Here is a 20,623-nt window from a genome sequence, read left to right as displayed (position 1 = left end):
ACACCTGAAACTAATATAATAAGTCAATTATACTTCAATTTAAAAATTTTGCATTTGTAGAGCAACTTCTCCCAAACTTTTTTAGTAAATCAAAAAAATTTTCAAATAAAATTTTATGCATAACCTTAGTATGTAAAATATTTCAAAGTAATAATTAAAGTTATTCTGTAAACTCAAATTTAGTGCAATTCCTCCTGTAATGCTCTGGTCAAATGACAGGTAGACATGTGAACCCCAGGATAATGGACAATAGCTTCAGTCTCATTCATTGCACTTGGGCCAGACTCTCATGTAACTTCTGAAGCACCTGTTTGCATCATTAGGATTCCAGATAATTCATTTGAAAAACCACTGGGATAGAGGAATCTGAAGTGCAGCCTGACAGGTTTGTCTTAACTCGGTTAACTATGGGAGCCTTTGAAGAGTTCTTAATGTGAAACGAGATAGGATGGCACTGCTCTAGAAAGATTAGTCTTGTAAAATGAATTTTATAAAATGATAAACTGGAAGAAAAAAGGTTAAAGACAGGGGGATCTTTTAATTAGCAGGCTGTCGAAATAGCAAAAGGGGCTGAACCCAAAATTGAGGTGGGGTGGGAATGAGGTATTCATTAACATTCTAGTTTAAGTTGGAGTTTTATTTTCTAATGAGAGAACTCTATTTTGATTTCACAGTCCTAACGATACTGTTGCTATTGTTACTTCTACATTAGACATACAAATTTTGTTGTTTTTTTTTAAATTTCAGTTCTTTGGAAATTAAATGTTATATAAGAAATGGAACCTTTTGTAACTATTCTGGGAGGTAGATTTTTAGGATAGTGTTTGGTTGGAAAAGCTGCTCTGAAGAGTTTTTCTTTTTTGTTTTTCCTTTAGGGTTTTGATTCGTTAGCTCTTACTCTATAAAGACTCTTAGGTCACTCTTTCCAGTATGAGATAAATTAGATATAAATCACATGTCACTCTTTAAATGTATACAAGTTTTAATAACTTGGTTTAAATGAGTTCAGACCCTTTAATTTCTATTTCCATTTTCTGTCACTTGAACTTAACACAAGATAGGATCTTAATTTTCCTTAAAATCTTTCCTAATGAGTAGGTTTTTCATCTGACATTGGCACCAGAGTTTAGAAAAGAAAGCTTATAATAGCTTTGTTGCAAGGCTTTAGAAATCAGAGGCGATATTTTAAAGGCATAAATACTATGTCTAAAGGTTTTATAACACCTCATCTGTCAATCATCACCAATAAAGGTAATATTCCGTAAGTTGAAAAATAGTGGAAGCTTATCACTTTTGATGCCTTCTTTTTCCATTTCAGTCACTTTGTGGGAAGTCTTTTATTTATTTATTCATTTATTTTTCCCTAATTTTTTTTATACTTTTTATTTTGTTGTGGGAAGTCTTTTAAAATGCATTCCACTTTGCCTTGCTATTGGAACAACGGTATTATTAACAAAATCTCCTTAATTCTCTTCTTCAAAATTCAAGTTCCATTCTGGCACATATTTGGCCATTTCTAGCTCCAAAGTGTCTCATTTGCTACCACTAGTCAGCCTTTATGAAACATCAAAACAATAAACCAACAAAAAGCTTGTTGCAATTGCAGATAAAGTCAAAAATAAATGATGATCTTAAGGAACACTTTGTGACAGCTTTGTAGTGATCAGAAGTACTTTACTGGTATTCTTCATGTTGACTCCAAATAGGTAAGGTTAATGAATGATGATTACTGATAAGTGGAATATTGCTGTAATTTTCTGAGACAGTCATAACTTAAATACTTCAATTTGATTCTAGGCGGTTTATGTTAGAAGATATGATAGGAAGGACATAAGGAAAGTATCTCAATAAATTAAATAAGTTAACCATAGTCTTGAGAGTCATGGATGCATGGAATACATTTGCTCTGTGTTAGATATTTTACTAGCAGCTAAAGGAAGTGTGTTTTTCTGAGCAGATACCTCTGTATTCCCATGACACTCTACACTGCTCTATATCATGGTTCATGTATTTTTGGGTAAAATTAAAATCTTTCGCCCTCTAGATTAAAACAAACAGACAAACAAACCCTAAAGGGAAAGATATACCAATTTCATAGACACAAGTATCTACCCAGTATGCACTTATTTTCTAGTTGTAACTGAAAAGAATATTTAAGGTCAGTAGAAAACCAGACAGATGCAAGAAACTGAGGCAATGAGAAATAATTCACTCTTTCTGGTTTCAGTCCTTGGGGAAATCTTCTAGATAAAAACAAAAACAAAAACACAACTTCTGCCAAGCCGTACATTTTATCTCTCTTCTAACTTTCAATCTCCTTATCCAATCTCCTCTGGATAATGATTTAATGATTCTCTGCTTCAGGTATGCCCGTTCTTTGTGTTCATCACCTTACACCATGGAAACTCTGTTACTGTCCCTTCTTTGAAGTCTCCTGGATGCAGCCACATCTCTGACCCACCAACTCTCAAGTACTTGGGGCAGAAAATGTGTGCTTTGTACAGAGCTACCCTCGTGTCCACATCCTTTATTATCCTAAGTTACTTTTAGACCCATTTTAAGGGCAGAAAATGGAAGTTAAGAGAGGTTAAGTAATATGTCCAAGGGCGCAAAAGAGAATCCACAGATCCAGTATCAAAGCCAGTTTTAACCTGTCCAGTGGTGCTGGAGGCAGCACCCTGTGTTTCTTGGCCTCACTTTTTTCTTGCAAGAAAGTCTATTTTCTTTTTTTTTTTTTTTTTTTTTTTTAAAGATTTTATTTATTTATTCGACAGAGATAGAGACAGCCAGCGAGAGAGGGAACACAAGCAGGGGGAGTGGGAGAGGAAGAAGCAGGCTCATAGCAGAGGAGCCTGATGTGGGGCTCGATCCCATAACGCCAGGATCACGCCCTGAGCCGAAGGCAGACGCTTAACCGCTGTGCCACCCAGGCGCCCCAAGAAAGTCTATTTTCAACAGCAACCTGGCATTTTTGTGAACGCTCCTGCTGACAAACTCTGCCCTCCCTAGCTGCCAATGCCCCTTTCCTTCCAGGTTCTATATACCTAGCGGCATTAACCTGTTACATTACAAACAGCTGCATATGGACACCAGATTGGTATACAGAAGTCAGGAACTTGCATTTTAGTAGTGAACTTTGAAAAAAACTGAACAATTTCAATAACATGCTGTGATCTCAAGCACTGGGACCAGATTCTTGGAAGGTATCTGGGGGCAAGGATATTTATTAGAGACCCATCAAAGGCAGAAAGCTGTTTCCTGAGGTTTGTATAATCCAATCATTTCTAGTCACAGAATGACAATTTATAGCAAATATTAGTGGCAGCAGAAAAGTTGCTTTATTTAGCAGGGAAGGGGGATATGGATGGAAATGGTAGATGTCTCTGTGTTGAACGTGCAGATTGAGAAGGAAGGATGAAACATTAGAGGTATAAGGCAGACAGAAGGAAATGACAATTGAAAGAAATGTCAGAAGGAAAACAAACACACCAGACTTACTTTTCACAGAGTCACAGTTTCCTTACCATGACAAGAGACAGAGGGAAAGTAAGATTTCATTCCTATAGCTGACAAGCAATTTTCTCCAATTTACAGTATTTCTCCATTTCTCTAGCTGTCCAGCAGAATTGCTGTAATGATGGAAATTCTTTACAACTCAGCTGTCTACTAAATTATCCACTCGCCACATATGGCTATTGAGAACTTGAATGTAACTAGCACAATTGAGGAACTGATTTTTTAAATTTTTTAAATTAAATTTAAATAGTCTCACATAGCTAGTGGCTACCATCTTGGACAGTGCAGTAGGCAAAATAGAAGGTGGAACCATTTCTCTACCGTTCATTTCTGTCAGATAAGTTTTTGTTCAGTTTTTATTTCTTCTAAGTGTTATGAAGAATTTGAGGTTCTATAGTTAGTAGTACAACGTAGCTTTTATCTGTGAGAAATCTAATGAAAATGAGATGGATCAGACTTCCAAGCCTAGATCCATAATTTCAGCTATCACAAATAGTACCATTAAAAGAAAAGTAATTCCAAAAGTATGCATTAATAACTTCTCAAAAACAAACCATGAAATTCATTTATATAAAATAGCATAGGGCATTAATGAGTTAAAGTAAAAAATATTTAAAACTGTGGTTCCCTCGGGGTCATGGAAGAATGGGCTATCTAGGAGAACATCAGCCAGCAATGTGGACCTCCTTCCTCAGTGGTTGCACATTGAGAGGAAAGATAGAATGAATAAAAAGAAAGGTGAGGCTATGTTGCAAGCTTTTCAAACTCAAATGCCTACCAGGCCTAGGCAAATCATGTCTATATGTGACTTGCAAAGCCATGCTAAGGGTGAAGCAGAGAGCACTGCACCCTCCCCCAAGTTGTTTTTACTGCTCTGGTTAAGCCAGGGGTCCACCTGCTCAGCCAATCTGCCCCCAATCTGTCACTAGGAATTAATTGGTGTGTATGGGTAGATGGTAGGCTTTACATCTTTTTAAGGATAAACATTCTTAATGAATCACACTACTCACAAAGTCACTAGTATCTTAGAATTACTGACTTTATTGGATACTTTCCTTTAAGAAGAGAAAGAAAATGGATAAAACAAGTTGTTCTGTCAATGTAAATTCAGGGAAGAAATCTGAAAAGAAAAAAATTGCAAGGGTGCTCAGTCAGTTGAGCATCTGACTCTTGATTTTGCCTCAGGTCATGATCTCAGGGTGGTGAGATCGAGCCCCACATAGGGCTCTGCGCTGGGCATGGAGCCTGCTTAAGATTCTCTCTCTACCTCTCCTTCCGCCTCTCCCCCAATTTGCACGTGTGCTCGCTCTCTCTCTCCCTCTCTCTCCCCCTCATAAAAAAAGAAAAAGAAAAAAAATTGTAAGTGAGGTGGGAGTTTGGGCGAGGACACAGACAATGTCCTTGTCTCATTTTCTTAGGTATTCTGCTACAAACGTGCAAAGAAAAAACAGGATAAAAAAGAAAGTAGAGATGCATGAGTAATGAAGTGGGACAAAATAGAGTCAGATCTTGTATATTCCTTGGACAATCTTCACAAGTAATATTTCTATTAATATTTATAAAAGTACTACCAGAAGGGCGAGTGGTTGATTTACTTCTAAACTCCAGGCGATTGTCTACCAAAGGTTGGATGTTACATTAGACTTAAGTACATTAGATATTTAATGTTTCATTTTAATATAGTGAAAAGAATTCTAGGGCAGTGGAAAAAGCGTGTAGGATCTTAAGGAGTACAAATAAACAAGGGACAAGTAAAAAACTCTCCTTCCATTCATTCTTAAATGTCATATTTTGGAAGTTTTGACACCTGGATATTGATTATATTATTTTCTAGGTTTGTGAAATTAGCTAGATAATTTTTTAAAAGTTCAAAAAACATCAGGAGATCTTAGAAATAGTCCCAATCTCAACTTCTGTTTGTGGAAGAACTAAGCCTCAGTGTTTTGAAGATGACATGGTTGGTCGATGGCAGAAACTGATGTAGGGGCCAGTTCACCTAGCTCCTCCATCCAGGGCTCCTCTCACTCCAAGCAGATGCCTCAGCCACAATTAACCCTCTAAGAGATCTCATCAGAGTCTGAAATGGCAAGAATAAATATACTCATGTGGATAACGAGACCATATGTTGGGCACCTGGGAATATGTAAATCTCTGAGTTCTTTTCCTTCTCATCACATGGTCTTTCCAGGTTCCCATACGGAAATATGTCCTGTCTTAAATACACTGCCCAGCTCCTAGCTATCTGTCCCTGGAAAACATCCTACTCCCTACTAAGAAGTAAGCATCTCACACCAAGTTTGAGTGCTTGCTACATAAAGATAGAAGAAATGACATATATCAGTGATATATACATTCTACAACAAATATATTTTCTTAAAACTTTCCTGTATTTCTTTCAGTTTTTTTTAAATCATAAAGTTACATAAAACAGTTCACATAAAATTGTTTTCTGTAACTGTTCAAACTTAATTTTAGTTATTTTAAAATAATATTTTATCATGATATGCTGAGCCACTTAAAACTCCTAGAATATGGATTATTTCAAGGATTATTTTATTCATCCAATTAAAATATTTTGAAGGCCAAATATGTAGAAATAGTCAACTTCCTTCTTTTCTTTAAACACACCTGGCTGTTAGGGTCCTATTGATAGCTCCTGCTGAGTCCATGGCTAGTGAACTACTTACTAGTCTTCTCTCTTGATGTTGTTAGGGTTTTGTGGCTCTCCCTGGCTGCCATTAACCCCTGTCTTTACCACTCTTCATCATAATGGGCCCCCTAAGTCTCTGCCCTCTCTACATTCAAGTCCTAGTTTATCTGTTCACTATAATAGTGCATTCCTACCTCAGCTCTCATGGCGTCCTCATGGCCAGTGTCGTCTTACTCCAAAGAGAATGAAAGAACCTTAGGATTCGTAGCTGCCATTTGTCAGTGAGGGAAACTTGGCAACTCTAACTCAAGATATCTCTGTTTAATTATACCACAGACCCACAGTATGAACAGCACCTACGTGAACAAAGATATTCTTTGGTGGCCCGTGGCCTATAAACTGTGGGGAATTAGGCCATAGTCCTTTATTCTGTGAGATCTTTCCATCTATACATACATTTTTTATCTTTTCACTTAACTCCCATCCTCAACTCTGAAGCCCAGCCAGAGTCTGAATCCTTGGGATCTCCTTTCATTTCTCTCTGACTCTCGAATGCCCCCTAGAAGATCTGTTAGTTGTTATTCCTGTTGGGTAGAATTTCGTATCCTCCCTTTTCTTTTTTCGATATTATGCCTTACCCATAATAAAGAACAGATGAGGAAAGAAAAAGGTGGAGAAGAGAGGATTTACAGGATAAAATGTCCAATTGAGAGGCCTTGAATGTGAATGTAATTCTAAAGGAGCATAGCATTATTCTGCATATTCAAGAAAGACTCTCCTGATGGGGTAGCTAAAAATTACAATATGTGACACATGGTCTATAGCTTCTCTCCATCCTACTCTCTGACCTCACCCCACACCCCCCATATATCTCCAATAAATATTTTTGGCTATGTGTAGCTTATAGGTTTTATTAACTGTATGTTAAGTATCCTCAATTTTGTTCACTTTTAATGGCAGACTAAAAAAAAATTATGCCAATAATTAAAGTCAGTGTTAAAATTTTATCCCTGCCTGTCGTAAACCTTCAGAGAATGCCAATGGAATGCTTCAGTTCCTGGGGTTTTTCTCAGTCATGACCCTAATTCCAACTTCTTCCTATCTTTAGACCCATCTTCATTCTAAAATAGCATTTTTTACCAATTTGTTTATGTTATGTGTTGGGGTAGTTTTCTTTGTGTTTATTTGTTTTGGAATTGTGAGCTTCATGGATCTGAAAATTTATAGTTTTCAACAAATATGGAAACTCCGTTCCTTATTTTTGTCTTCTGCTGCCCCCCATTTCATTCTGGGTCTCCAGTTGCCTGTGAACTAGACTGCTTGATATTGTTCCTCAGAGCACTGAAGATTTATATTGTTTAGTCTTTGTTTTTTCTGATCTAATTTTGGTAACTTCTTTTGCTATGTCTTTACATTTACTGATATTTTTTTTCTGAAATGAATATACTACTGGTATTTTATCCATTGACTTTCTAATTTCAGATATTTAATTTTCCTCTCTGGACGTTCCATTGGTTTCTCTTTTATATCCTCTGTTTGTGTCTTGTTATGTTCATATTTTCCTTTATGTCCTTGAGGATATGGAGCATATTTATAATAGATATCTTAATATTCTTGTCACCAATTTTGTCATCCCTTTCATTTCTGGGATTACTTCTACTGACTGATTTTTCTTTGGGTTATGGGTCAAATTTTTATCTTTCACATATCTAGTAATTTTTTTTATCGGGTGCCAAACATTGTGAATTTTAGGTTGATGAGTGCTGGATTTTGTTGTGTTCCTTTAAGGATTATTATTTGTGGTCCATATTTTGGAAATTTGATCTTTTGAGTTTTCAAGTCATTTTAGGGAAAATCTAGATCAAAACTTACTCTGGGCAACTTTAGCCCCATTTCTACAGAAATGCCCAGGTCCTTCTGTAGATTCTACTGAAGGTTTCGAGTGCTCAAGAAGGCATCTCTACTTTAGCTGATGGGAACTCAAATAACTCCCAGCTCTGTGTGAGTTTTGGGAATTGTTCATCTTACAGCTCCAACATAATTTTTCTTTCCTTGGATGATGTTCCTAGTCTGGACTCATGGGGTTTCATATTATTCATATGTATTTGGTATTCAGCCAAAGACTCATAGGCTGGAGCTCCTTCTCTACATAGTTTCTTTACCTCAGATACATTGTCCTGCAAACTAACTTCTGCAACCGCCTCAAAATGGAATACCTCCCCAACTCAATGAGATTGCCAGGCTCATTTTGGTTTCTCCATTTCTATACTACAGCCCAGAAACGACCTTTACACAAGAGGCTCAACTCATTTGTTTCTTTTCTCAGAAACATTAGTTGCACTGCCTATGTTCCAGTTTCTGAAAATAGATGTTTTCTATATTTTGCCCAGTGTCCTAGTTGTTTATGGATTAAGGTTAATTCTAGACTCTGTTACTCCCTCATGGCCAAAAGCAGAAATATCCTTCTTTTCAAGCATGACTTCCTTTTATGTTTATGATTTCACTTCAGTTGCTTTTAACACATAAGATACTCTCCCACCACTGTGCTTTTGTGTATACAAAATAAAAAGTTCCTGAATAACTGATTGTTTTCTCTTAACTTGTTGCTTTTCTCTCTTCTTAAGAGTTTCTAAGATATTTTTCATCTAAATTTTTGACTGAATATATGAAACCACTTTTGGGATAAGAGTCATTTGTACTCTGGATGAAGAATCAGGTGGTGGGACACCTGGGTGGCTCAGTCGGTTAAGCATCTGCCTCTGGCTCAGGTGATGATCCCACCCTGGGAACAAGTCCTGCATCAGGCTCCTCACTCAGCAGAGAGTCTGCTTCTCCCTCTGCCTGATGCTGCCCCTGGTTGTTCTCGCTCTCTCTCTGTGTCTCCCCCTCTCTCTGACAAATAAATAAATAAAATATTTAAGTGTTTTTTTAAAAAAAAGAATCAGATGGAGATGCATGGGAGGACAGAATTGGGTTCTATTCACTCCTAGTATCTGGAGTTGCAGGCTGCCATAAGAATGAATTTTAAACATCAGTGAAAATAAAAATATATTACAATAGCCAAAATATAGAAAAAGCCCAAATGTCCATCAGCTGATGAATGGATAAAGATGTGGTATATATACACAATGGAATATTGCTTGGCCATAAAAAAGAATGAAATCTTGCTATTTGCAACAACATGGATGGACCTAGAGAGTATTATGCAAGGTATTAAAGTAAGTCAGTCAGAGAAAGACAGGTACCATATGATTTCACTTGTGTGTGGAATTTAAGAAACAAAACAGATAAACACAGGGATGAAAAAAGAGAAAGAGGCAAACCAAGAAACAGACTCTTAACCATAGGGAACACACAGAGGATTGCTGGAGGGAAGGTGGGCAAGGGGATGGGTTAAATGGGTGATGGGTATTAAGGAGGGCACTCATGATGAGCCTTGGGTATTATATGTAAGTGGTGAATCACTAAATTCTACTCCTGAAGCCAATATTACACTATATGTTAACTAGAATTTAAATTAAAACTTGAAACAGACAAAAATACTTAAATGAAAAAAGTATGATATTACATAGGTTTTAATCATAATTAATTTATTATAATATAACAGAAAGGAAATGTCCCCTTGGTAGTTGATTTTTCTTTCCTATTCTAGATGTTTATGCACCTCTACATTTTCAATGAAACTTAAGATGATTTGACAGAAAGCTTTGGTATGAAAAATTTTTGAAACCTGGTTTTAAATATAACCATGAAGTTAGGCAATTACTATTCACTCCAAGTCAGGAAGAGGAAGTAATTGCAGATCTAGCTAGACAGAAATCATCATAGCTTTTACCCCAGTAGATGAGAAATATAGCACTATTACCAAAACTGATCTTAATATAATCATCATCATGAAGTATTAGTGAACACCTAACTTAATAACTTTGTTCCGTTTGAATCAGAAAATTCACTGGTTTTATGGGATGCAAATGGTTCAAAGATTGTATTGTATCAGTGGTTTTACATTGTTACCCATATCTCCATAATACAATTTAACTGAAAAAAAATGATTTTTACATGCAGAATTAGGATATACTATGGGCCCTAGAGGGAGAATAATACTCAAAAGATTTTGGGTATTGACCTAAACCTTTATTCAAGGACATCCAGAGTTTAATAATAACGTTGGGTCATATAAATCTTGTAAGTACATAGAATCATATTTTTAAATATATGCATTTGTGAGTAAAAATTATCCCAAGTAATATTACTAATTTACTCAGGTAAACAGCAAAGACCTTTTTTCAACATATTTCAGAGTGTAATAACCCTGTGTTTTTTTTTTAAACTTCAGACATTCAACAGCATAAACAGTGGTAAGTTTGCCTTAGACAATTTGGAAAATTGCCTAGAAAGAGTCAGGGTGCTGTTAATTATTTTATCCAACATGAAATCTATGAATTGGAGAGCTGTAAGCACTGTGCATGAAGGTACCACCACATTCCCATCTCCCTTACAGTTAGTTATAGGACTTCCTTGTAACCATATCCCTTTCAAGTATAACTATTTTCATGGATTGTAGTTCATTGATTCAGTCACATTTCTGGTCTTTTGTAGTGCAGTTCAAGATTTTATTGTTTTCTTGACCAAGCTAAAATAAAACAGATGTAAGCAAATCAGACAAAGATGTGAATTTGGCATATGACTAATCAGAGAGTAGAATTAATGTTTCTTCCTTGTTTAGTTAAGCAATATTAAACATACTCTGTTATGGTGAACAATGGGTAATCCTTTCATAGTAAAAATTGCTAGGTTTTGGTAATTCTGACATTTGTAATCAATTAAACATTAGAAAAAGTAAGAAAGAAATATGATACTAAAATCTGGGAAATCTAATAGAAAACAGGAAGACCTACTGGTCTCAATTTAAGACTTAAGTGCTAATGCTCATGTTAATTTTTTAGAAAAACATTTATTACATGAGCACTTTACCCCTTAACCTTGAGCACCTACTAAGTTAGCAGGATAGTTCATTCATTGAATCACCCAGTCAACAAATATATATTGAATATGTGTGTGTATTTATATACATGTATGTATTTATAATCATAACTATTAAAACTAATGTGTCATGTGATGTGGGGCTGCAAATTACATTTGGTCAAAATGCAGTCATTTTAATATTCACTGTAAGATAAGAGTGAGACGCTATCAGTACATGACAAGCAGAATTTATTTTTAACTCAATAAATTTACATTTGTGTTTTACAAGAATAAAGAATAATTTCAAAATGTACTGATATGACCAATGTTTAAAAAATTAATGTATCCATAAGTTTGGATGTTTCCAAGTGAGACAAGACTGTTTAAGTCACAAAATAGCCAGCTGATGCTTAGGTCCATGGACTGTGATGTTCTTGCTTAGCAGGAAAATCCAGATATAGTGTGAAGGCATACTGGCAAGATCTTGGGATTCATTGTCAAGAATCCATGAAAGTTTAAATGGGAAGCACATGCCATTTTCATTCTAAGAATGGTATTTATTTTTTTCAAAAAAAATGCCCTAGGGGCGCCTGGGTGGCACAGCGGTTAAGCGTCTGCCTTCGGCTCAGGGCGTGATCCCAGCGTTATGGGATCGAGCCCCACATCAGGCTCCTGTGCTATGAGCCTGCTTCTTCCTCTCCCACTCCCCCTGCTTGTGTTCCCTCTCTCGCTGGCTGTCTCTATCTCTGTCGAATAAATAAATAAAATCTTTAAAAAAAAATGCCCTAGACAAATATTTCAATATTGGTACTCTGTCCAAAGCTTTACCAGGGTATATCATGTCCTATTACATCAATTTTCCTTTTATACTTAGCTAGACATTACTTTATAAATAATAAAATAGTAAAAAATCTGAACTTCAAGTAATTTTCATTTTCTTCTCTTTCAACATCATTTTAAACAAAAAATTATGATAGATTTAGATCATGATGATTTTTAATAAATTACTCCAATATAAATAAGTCGATAAAGGAAAGACAGGATGTCAAAAATTATTGATAAAGAAATTGATTAATATTTATAACATAGGCAGGGAATCATTTAAGAAATATTTCTTTATTTGTTGAAAGTTTTCTTTCTAGCTGAAGAAGAAACTTCTTCATTGTTATCTCTACAAATAATATTCTATGTCACCATGGAGGAAGAAAATGATTCATCGACAATTTAGTACGTTTTATTCCAACTCTGTGTGTTTTTCAGAATCTTCAAATAAAACAGCTGAAATTTTTGCATTTTGAGTATACTTTAAAATATTTCTATCCTTCAGTCTTGCCACTATTTTAATAGTAAATGTAGCTTAACAAGATATAATTTTTAATCAGTGCTAATAAATTGAGGATTGTCAACTTTTTCTAATTTACTACATGGTGACGGACAAAGGATTTAGTCTGTTAAATAAAAAAATAAAATTTCTTCCTTGAGAAATAATAATAGACAATAATTGGTTTAATGTTGGAATAATATATAAAATATACATATTTTCTATGGGTTTTGAAAATTGCCCACAATATTTGATAGGGAATCACTGATGAATTTCTATTTTTCTCAAAAAATATGCTATAGATATTAAATAAATAAATATCTTTACATATATCAACCATGTAACAATTATTGTTGAAGTAGAAATAATTTGGGCTCTCTATTATATTTAAAGTTTTGGGTTTTTTTTGTTTGGTTGGTTGTGTTTTTTTAAGATTTGTTTATTTATTTGACAGAGAGAGACAGCCAGCGAGAGAAGGAACACAAGCCGGGGGAATGGGAGAGGAAGAAGCAGGCTCCCAGCGCAGGAGCCCGATGTGGGGCTTGATCCCAGAACACCGGGATCACGCCCTGAGCCGAAGGCAGACGCTTAACAACTGAGCTACCCAGGCGCCCCTATTATATTTAAAGTTTTGAAAGAATTAAAATGTTTTAGTATAATTCAATCAACAAACCAAAAAACCAAAACTAATTATGTGCAAGGCAGTGGACTACCTGTTATTTGTAAAATCATTTAAAATTAACTGCCCAGGTCATCACAGCACTTTCTTACCCATCTATTTTGTTAAATTCTTGAATAATGTTACTGTTGCCTTCTCCTTTGTTCCAGTTTACATAGAATCAAAGAATAGTCAAGAATTTAGAGATGGTTTATTCTAAATCCCCTCATTTTATAGATACAGAAACTAAAGTCAAGAAAGGTGGTGTGATTTTTTTTCTTTATATTTGAAAGTTTAAACCTATAGAAAAGCTGAAACAATAGTATAATAAACACCAATATAATATATTCTTCACCAGTTGTGAACATTTGTCCAATTTGTTTGTTCTCTTTCTCTTTGCACACATACGTGTGCATACATATGTATGTATGTATGTTCAACATCATGCCACTTCATCTGTATTTTAGAACACATCCTGATTAGCACATTCTCATACAAAATTAATCTCAAGATTATTTATGGTATTTCAATTATAACATCTACCGTTCAATTTTCTTTCTCCAATATGTCTTTTATAACTGTTTTTTCTTCAAACCAGGATCCAATCAAAGTTCATTTATTGTATTTAGTTAAGTCTTGTTGAAGTATTTTAACCAAAACGATCCCTATGCTTCTTAGTTTTTGTTTTAATGACACCAAATTTTACGCGAGTTCAGGACAGGTGTCTAGTAAAAAGCTCCACATTTTGGATTGGATGATTACTTCCTTATGATCAGATTCAAGTTAAACTTTTGGGGTAAAATATTACGTAAGTGATAGCATATAATTCTCAGTGCATTAATCCGGGGGCACATAAAGTTACAGTGTGTCACTAATGGTGATCTTAAATTAGATTGCTCAATTAAGGTAGTAATCACCAGATCTTTCCATTGTAAAGATCTCTTTTCCTTTTGTAATTAAAAAAGACTATCTGTATGATGCTATTTTGAAACTATGTGAAAATTCTGTTTTTTAATCAACTTTCACCAAGTTATGTGCATATCTCTTTTATCCTCATCTAATCCCTCATGTTACATTGGGGATTGCATAATGCTGATTTGCTAATTCTATCGTTCTTTCTACACTTATTGCCAACACTTCTCTACATGGAATACAGTTCCCCTTTTTCAGGCCTCCTTATTTCCTTACCCCTTCCAACCTTTGTAAGGGCTCACTTGATCACAATTTTCCCTTTGGCAAGAGATCTCTGTCTCACACATACTCCTCATCTTCACCATGCCAAATGCTCTAGTCCTTGTCCATGCACTAACATCCACCATTCTGGCCACCCCAAATATGTCTTGGGATCTACTCAGGCCCAGTTTCCTTTAGGGCTCTAAAGGGCTGAAGAAAGACTGGATGAGAGACTCAGAAGAAAGGAAGGACCCAAACTGTTAGGTTATAGTCACAAGATTGAAGTTTAATGGAATCAAAGTTTGGGTCTCAGGATTAAGGCTGAGAGACATGTTTTATTTATTTGTTTGTTTGTTTAAATTTTTAGTGGACATTCTCAAACATAGCAGAAGCAGAAAGAATAGTAGAATAACTTCCTAAATACCCACCACTGAGTTTCAAAGCTCAGTATTTTGCCAATTTTATTGCATCTATTCCTCACTCTCTTTCATTGTTGTTGTTGTTGGATTATTTGAATACAAATCCCACACATCATTTCATTCCATCCTCACATGTCAGTATGTATCTTTAACTGATAGGGTTTATGGTAGGTAGAATTCCAAGGTGGTCCCTCTAGATTCTTGGGCCCTTATGTATACACATCTTCTCTCAGTTATTCAATCAAACACTAACATATGCACTGCTGTAAAGAATTGTGCAAAAGTAACTAAGATCCTAAATCAGTTGACCTTAAAATAGAAGATTTTTTTCAGGTAGGTCTGACCTAATCACATGAGTCTAGGTCTAGGGATCAGAGACAGAGGAAGTCAGAAATTCATCCCATGAGAGGAACTAGATGTGCAAGATATTCTCCATTACTAGCTTAATGATAGAGGGGTCCAGGCAACAAAAAAATGTGGTCTTTAAGAGCAGAGAGCAGCCTCTGATCAACAAGTACGAAAATGGGGACTTTAGTCCTAAAACCGCAGGCAGTTGAATTCTGTTCACAACCTCTATGAGGTTGGACTCTATGCCTCAGATGGGAAGAGCAACCCAGAATGTCAGCAGTTTGGGACCCTGATCAGAGAGAACCCGGCCCTTCTGTGCAGGACTCCTGATTCTCAAAAACTGTGAGATTGTTGCTTTAAGCTGCTAAGTTTGTGGTAATTTATTAGATAGCCATGGAAAACTAATCTTTTTTCTAAATACAATCACCATACTATGATCACACCTAACAATCACTACTTACTACGTATGATGCGTGAAGGGTCTTAAAAGAGCAGGTAACCTTGCCTGCCATGTTATGTAAGTAAGCTTTTATGAACCCTTTGGAAAGGTTAACAAAAAAGTATAATCTTATAACTACAGGGGAATTCAGACAACTAAGATACAAATAAACTTTTGGATCATATTCCAATAAAACTCAATGTCTATATTTCTGAAATTAATCAGTTAAAGAGTTGTAATGAAATGACTGTGGAGAACAAATTACTTAGAACATGTTAAATCATGTCATACTTAACCACCCCTCTTTGATGAGTCTCTGCAATTTTAAATAATTCCAATGACTCATTTCTCTAAAAGTTTTTTTGAGTGTGTGTCATTTATATTACATGGGAATTACTTCTCCTGAAGGTACTCTTCCCCTTTTCAGTCTCTTTTACAATATCCCCAACACTTTTTCAACCTTGCGCTTCAAGGTTTGTTTTTTAAAGATACAGGAGCTATTTAAGAAGAAAACACCCGATAAAAAGATACCCAAAGATTAGTAGTTTTTTATTCTGATAGTGGGTATACAGGTGTTCATCATATTGTTTTCTGAGCCTGCCTTTATTTAAAATTTTGTTTCCAAGTTAAAAAGGAATCTTTCGGGGGCACCTGGGTGGCACAGCGGTTAAGCGTCTGCCTTCGGCTCAGGGCGTGATCCCGGCGTTCTGGGATCGAGCCCCACATCAGGCTCCTCTGCTATGAGCCTGCTTCTTTCTCTCCCACTACCCCTGCTTGTGTTCCCTCTCTCGCTGGCTGTCTCTATCTCTGTGAAATAAATAAATAAAATCTCTTAAAAAAAAAAAAAAAAACCTTAAAAAAAAAAAAAAAAAAGGAATCTTTCGTTTTCTAAATGGTACTTCTCCTGCTCCTGATATAAATTCCTTTGTGAATTTTGACCTCTTGCTCTTCCTCGATGCAATTATTTCTTTGAAATTTTGACTACGCATTTCCCTGAAAACTTCATTTGTCCAACTAACGTCCTTAAGTATTATAGCTTCTTTTTTTTTTTTTTTTAAGATTTTAGTTTTTATTTATTCGACAGAGATAGAGACAGCCAGCGAGAGAGGGAACACAAGCAGGGGGAGTGGGATAGGAAGAAGCAGGCTCATAGTAGAGGAGCCTGATGTGGGGCTCGATCCCACAACGCCGGGATCACGCCCTGAGCTGAAGGCAGACGCTTAACCGCTGTGCCACCCAGGTGCCCCGTATAGCTTCTTCTTTAAAGACCTCCTCCAGATCTTATCTCTTTTTAGAAGTCTTTGCAGGTTTGGGAGAGAAAAATTATTGATGTATCTCACTCGCCTTCGGCATAAGAACTACTACTCCTTAATTCCTGAAGTCACGTAATTACATAATCAGACGAACTGATTCCCAAGCTCTTCTCTTGCAAGTTGAGGCCTATCCTGGTTTGTAACAAATATTCCACTTGTGTTTGTTGATAACAACAGAAGCTCTGGCAGTTGAAATTGCTTTGAATGTAGAGTAGTCAAAAACAGCTGCACAAGCGTGGCTCGTGTTAAAAGATTTCAATCAGCAGTTCTAAATGTGTGAGATATACTTTTTATGAAAGGTTTCCAAATCATACATCCACAGGTATTTCAGTAGCCTGGATATGTATGTTCTGTAAGAATACATGCTACTATTGTTCAAATGTATGTAGGTGATGATGTGAATAAGAAGTATCACTGAATTGATAGTAACTTTGTCATTATGTATTTTCTGTGAATGATAAAAATAGAAATGCAGTTATATAGGATTCTGCTATATTTCTATGTTATCCATTTTTTTAAAAAATTACATATGTGTATATGAACCTGGAAGGATTTATGTAAAAATTGAATAGTAATAATCCCCAATTGATTGAAACAGAGTGATCTGTATTGTCCTCCTTGTAGATTTATGATGATCACATATTGCTTCTATAACTCCCATCCACCAAAAAAACCCGTTTACATATATATTATGTAATATACACATATATTATCTGTATGTGTGTATATATATGTGTGTATCTCAAAAAAAAAAAAATATCCAGGAAACAAAAGTGTATCATACCCTGACACTCAGAAAACCTTGCAAACCACTGATTTAGTTGAGAATACAGAATAAGAGGTTTGAGCTTTGATATTTTTGTTAATTTTCAGTCACTGTAGAACATAAGTGACTTCATTTGAAGCCTTCTAAAAGCCGTGTAACTGCTGTAAAATTGGCTTTTAGGAAGAACGGAATGCATTAAGGCTCATGCAAATGTTTTACAATTGTAAAGCTTTTCAATAATGATTACCAAGGGCTCAGTCAGTAGTGGCCAAATGGATATCCATACTTGCCATCAGCTGTCAGAACTGGTCTTCAAAAGTCAAAAATAGTTAAGTCTATTGACAAAGAGAGCTGCCTTCCAAGAGCAGAAATTAAATCCCCCCAAAGAACTACCATTTCTCTTTTTGATGCTTACAATCCCAAAAACCATGAATCCCCACAACCTTCTTAAATATGCATCTCATCATTGCTCCAAACAAACAAAAAGCTAATAAATGAAGTGAATGTATAATTTTTTGAGAGCTTCCAACATGACACAACACCGTTGTTCCCTAGAAGTCTTGTTCTCAAAGCAGTCACATCTAAATCACAGGGGCTATGGTTAGCTGTGGCCATCACCTATGGCTATTGCATTACATTCTCTAGGTTTAGGTGTGGCCAGTCTGTAGCAACTTTCCCCCTGGGGGCTTTTTTCCTGACCTGACCCCCATTTGGAAACGCTCTTCTGTTGTGGCTGTTATGTACTGTGGAAGGAGAACATATCCTTTCTTTGTTTCACCACAGAAATAACAAACATAGCCCTCACCCAGTTGGCTGAAACAAAATGTTTTGCTAACCATATAAAATGCCTGTGTTCAGGAATTTAAAATATTCTTACTGAAAAAGGGTGTTATAAAAATTTTTTCTGTTAACGTGATTCATTTGCTAGGACATGAAGACTCTTAGAATTGATATAATCACTTGATTAAAATTGCAATGAGGAATGAGGAGTGTATCTTTAAATCACTTTACATTTATAAAAAAAGAAAATGGAATGTTGATCGGAAAAATTTAATCAAGAAGTTATTCAAATACGTTGTCTATTAAAAATTAAACTTTTAAAAGTGTTCTGTTAGATTTTATATTAGTTATCCAAGAAGAATTGAAAGACTATGATTTGTATTTTAAAATTCATTAGTTCCATTAAACAAATATAGTTTTAAAAAACCTACTATGGGCAAGAAACTGGAGGGAACAAGAAGAAAGTGAAGCATATTTCCCCCTTTGGAGCTGATGGTATATTTTCTTGACTCCAAGATTCTTATTGTTTCTCTGTTTGAAAAGGTCTTGAATCAGGATTGGTCTTTTAGTTAATGCATACATTAGAAAAAAAGTTTTTAATCATTTCTGCGTCTGACATTTGATTTCATCATTCCACTGTACCTGATTATCTAGAAGCAGGAATCAGAAATCGGCACACTACTTAATGCCATGGGAATGTTCCAAATCTCATTAGGGACAAAAGAATGCATAGGCAAGGTCTTGAGAGATTCCTGCTCAACAACAGATTATTTTTCTGGCTGCCTTCTCAAAATGGATAAGTGCTCCCGTCCCTAGAGAGTCTGACATGTGTCCTTACGACTCTGTGCAAGAGGATTACAGAGAAAGGCATCATTAATTTGACTGGGAAATCAGGAAAGCTTTAAGGATGCTAAAACTGCCAGATTATTTTTATTGAAACATTGTTTAGCTTACATCATTTCCCCATCAGTTCAAAAATATTAAATAGTTCCCCATTCTAAGGTCCTAAAATGTGACTGCAGACTCAATTTCATCTGGACTCCTGTCGACTCCCGTACTTTAGGATCTAGTCTAGGGCTGTGCTGTTAGATGCTATTGACCACTTGCAATGTGGCTAGTGTGACTGAGGACTGGTTGTTTTTTAATTGTGTTTAATTTTAATTAGTTTAAATTTAAAAATTAAACAGGGTACAATTTTCTGTATTGATTATATATTGAAATAGTAATATTTCTACATAGTGAGCTAAATAAAACACTTTATTAAAACTCATTTCACCTGTTTCTCTTTAATGTAGTAACTAAAAATTTTTAATGATAGATGTGGCTTGCATTGTATTTCTAATGGACAGTGCTGTTCCAGGGATAATGAAAAGCTTGCTTTTCTTGATACTGATATTTACATTTCAAATAAAACTTGTCTTTTTCCTCCATAGTTTTCTTCCTGATGTAAAAGACTTTTGTGGTTTTAAGTGACAGAAATCTAAGAATTTTTTGGCTCAGTAAATGAAAAGGACAGAGATAAGAGTTCAGGCATAGTTGGACTCAGGGACTCCGATGATGTCATCAGAATGTGGTCTTACAGCTAGCCAATCCCAGCAAAAGCAGAGATTAAAATTTCCAGAAATAAGTCTCACTGGCTGCCTTGAATCACCTACCCATCTTTAAACCAATCACTGTGGCAAAGGAAAAGGATTAAACTCATTTGCGAGACATTGGTCATGTGCTTACACCAAGTTAGAATGTGAGGATAATCAATGTCTCCTTACATGGGCTGATACTGAGGATGGGCTTGCTTCTCAGAGAAAAAATCATGATACTTATTAGCAAAAGAAGGAGAATCAGTAACGAATAAGAAAAAGTACAGATACCCCAAAGCCCTGATTGCCCATGTTAAAAGTATTTTTTTGTTTCTTCAGTGGTCATATTTCATGGTCCATTCCTTACCAGGCCCTTCATCATCTTCTGATGTCAACTCTCTGGCTTATTCTAATGTGCTCCTTCACGACCCCCTTTACTAACCAGCCCCCCCCCCAGCTTATCCCTCTCAAATAGCATGCTTTAGGCAGTTCTATAAATAGGATGCTCTCTTTCTCTCTGACTTCTGGGTTTTTTCCCTGTTTTTTTTTTTTTTTTGAGATTTTATTTATTTATTTGTCAGAGAGAGAGCACAAGTTGGGGGACTGGCAGGCAGAGGGAAAAACGGTCTCCCAACTGAGCAAGGAGCCCGATGTGGGACTCAAGCCCAGGACGTGGGATCATGACCCAAGCCGAAGGC

The 20,623-nt window shown here is 35.8% G+C and overlaps 1 long non-coding RNA gene across 1 annotated transcript in view; it reads left to right on the top strand.

The window, feature by feature from the left end:
* Positions 1–12,966, top strand: part of LOC117803021 — an 86,984-nt gene extending 74,018 nt beyond the window's left edge. The window contains exon 5 of the long non-coding RNA XR_004626570.1: positions 12,907–12,966. This is a non-coding gene — a long non-coding RNA (uncharacterized LOC117803021). The remainder of the gene's footprint in view (positions 1–12,906) is intronic.
* Positions 12,967–20,623: the final 7,657 nt, after the last annotated feature.

The sequence above is a fragment of the Ailuropoda melanoleuca genome, chromosome 1 (genome assembly GCF_002007445.2).
Source record: "Ailuropoda melanoleuca isolate Jingjing chromosome 1, ASM200744v2, whole genome shotgun sequence".
NCBI lineage: Eukaryota > Metazoa > Chordata > Mammalia > Carnivora > Ursidae > Ailuropoda > Ailuropoda melanoleuca.
Note: the sequence above shows the minus strand (reverse complement) of the source record. Positions and strands in the feature narration are given on the sequence as shown.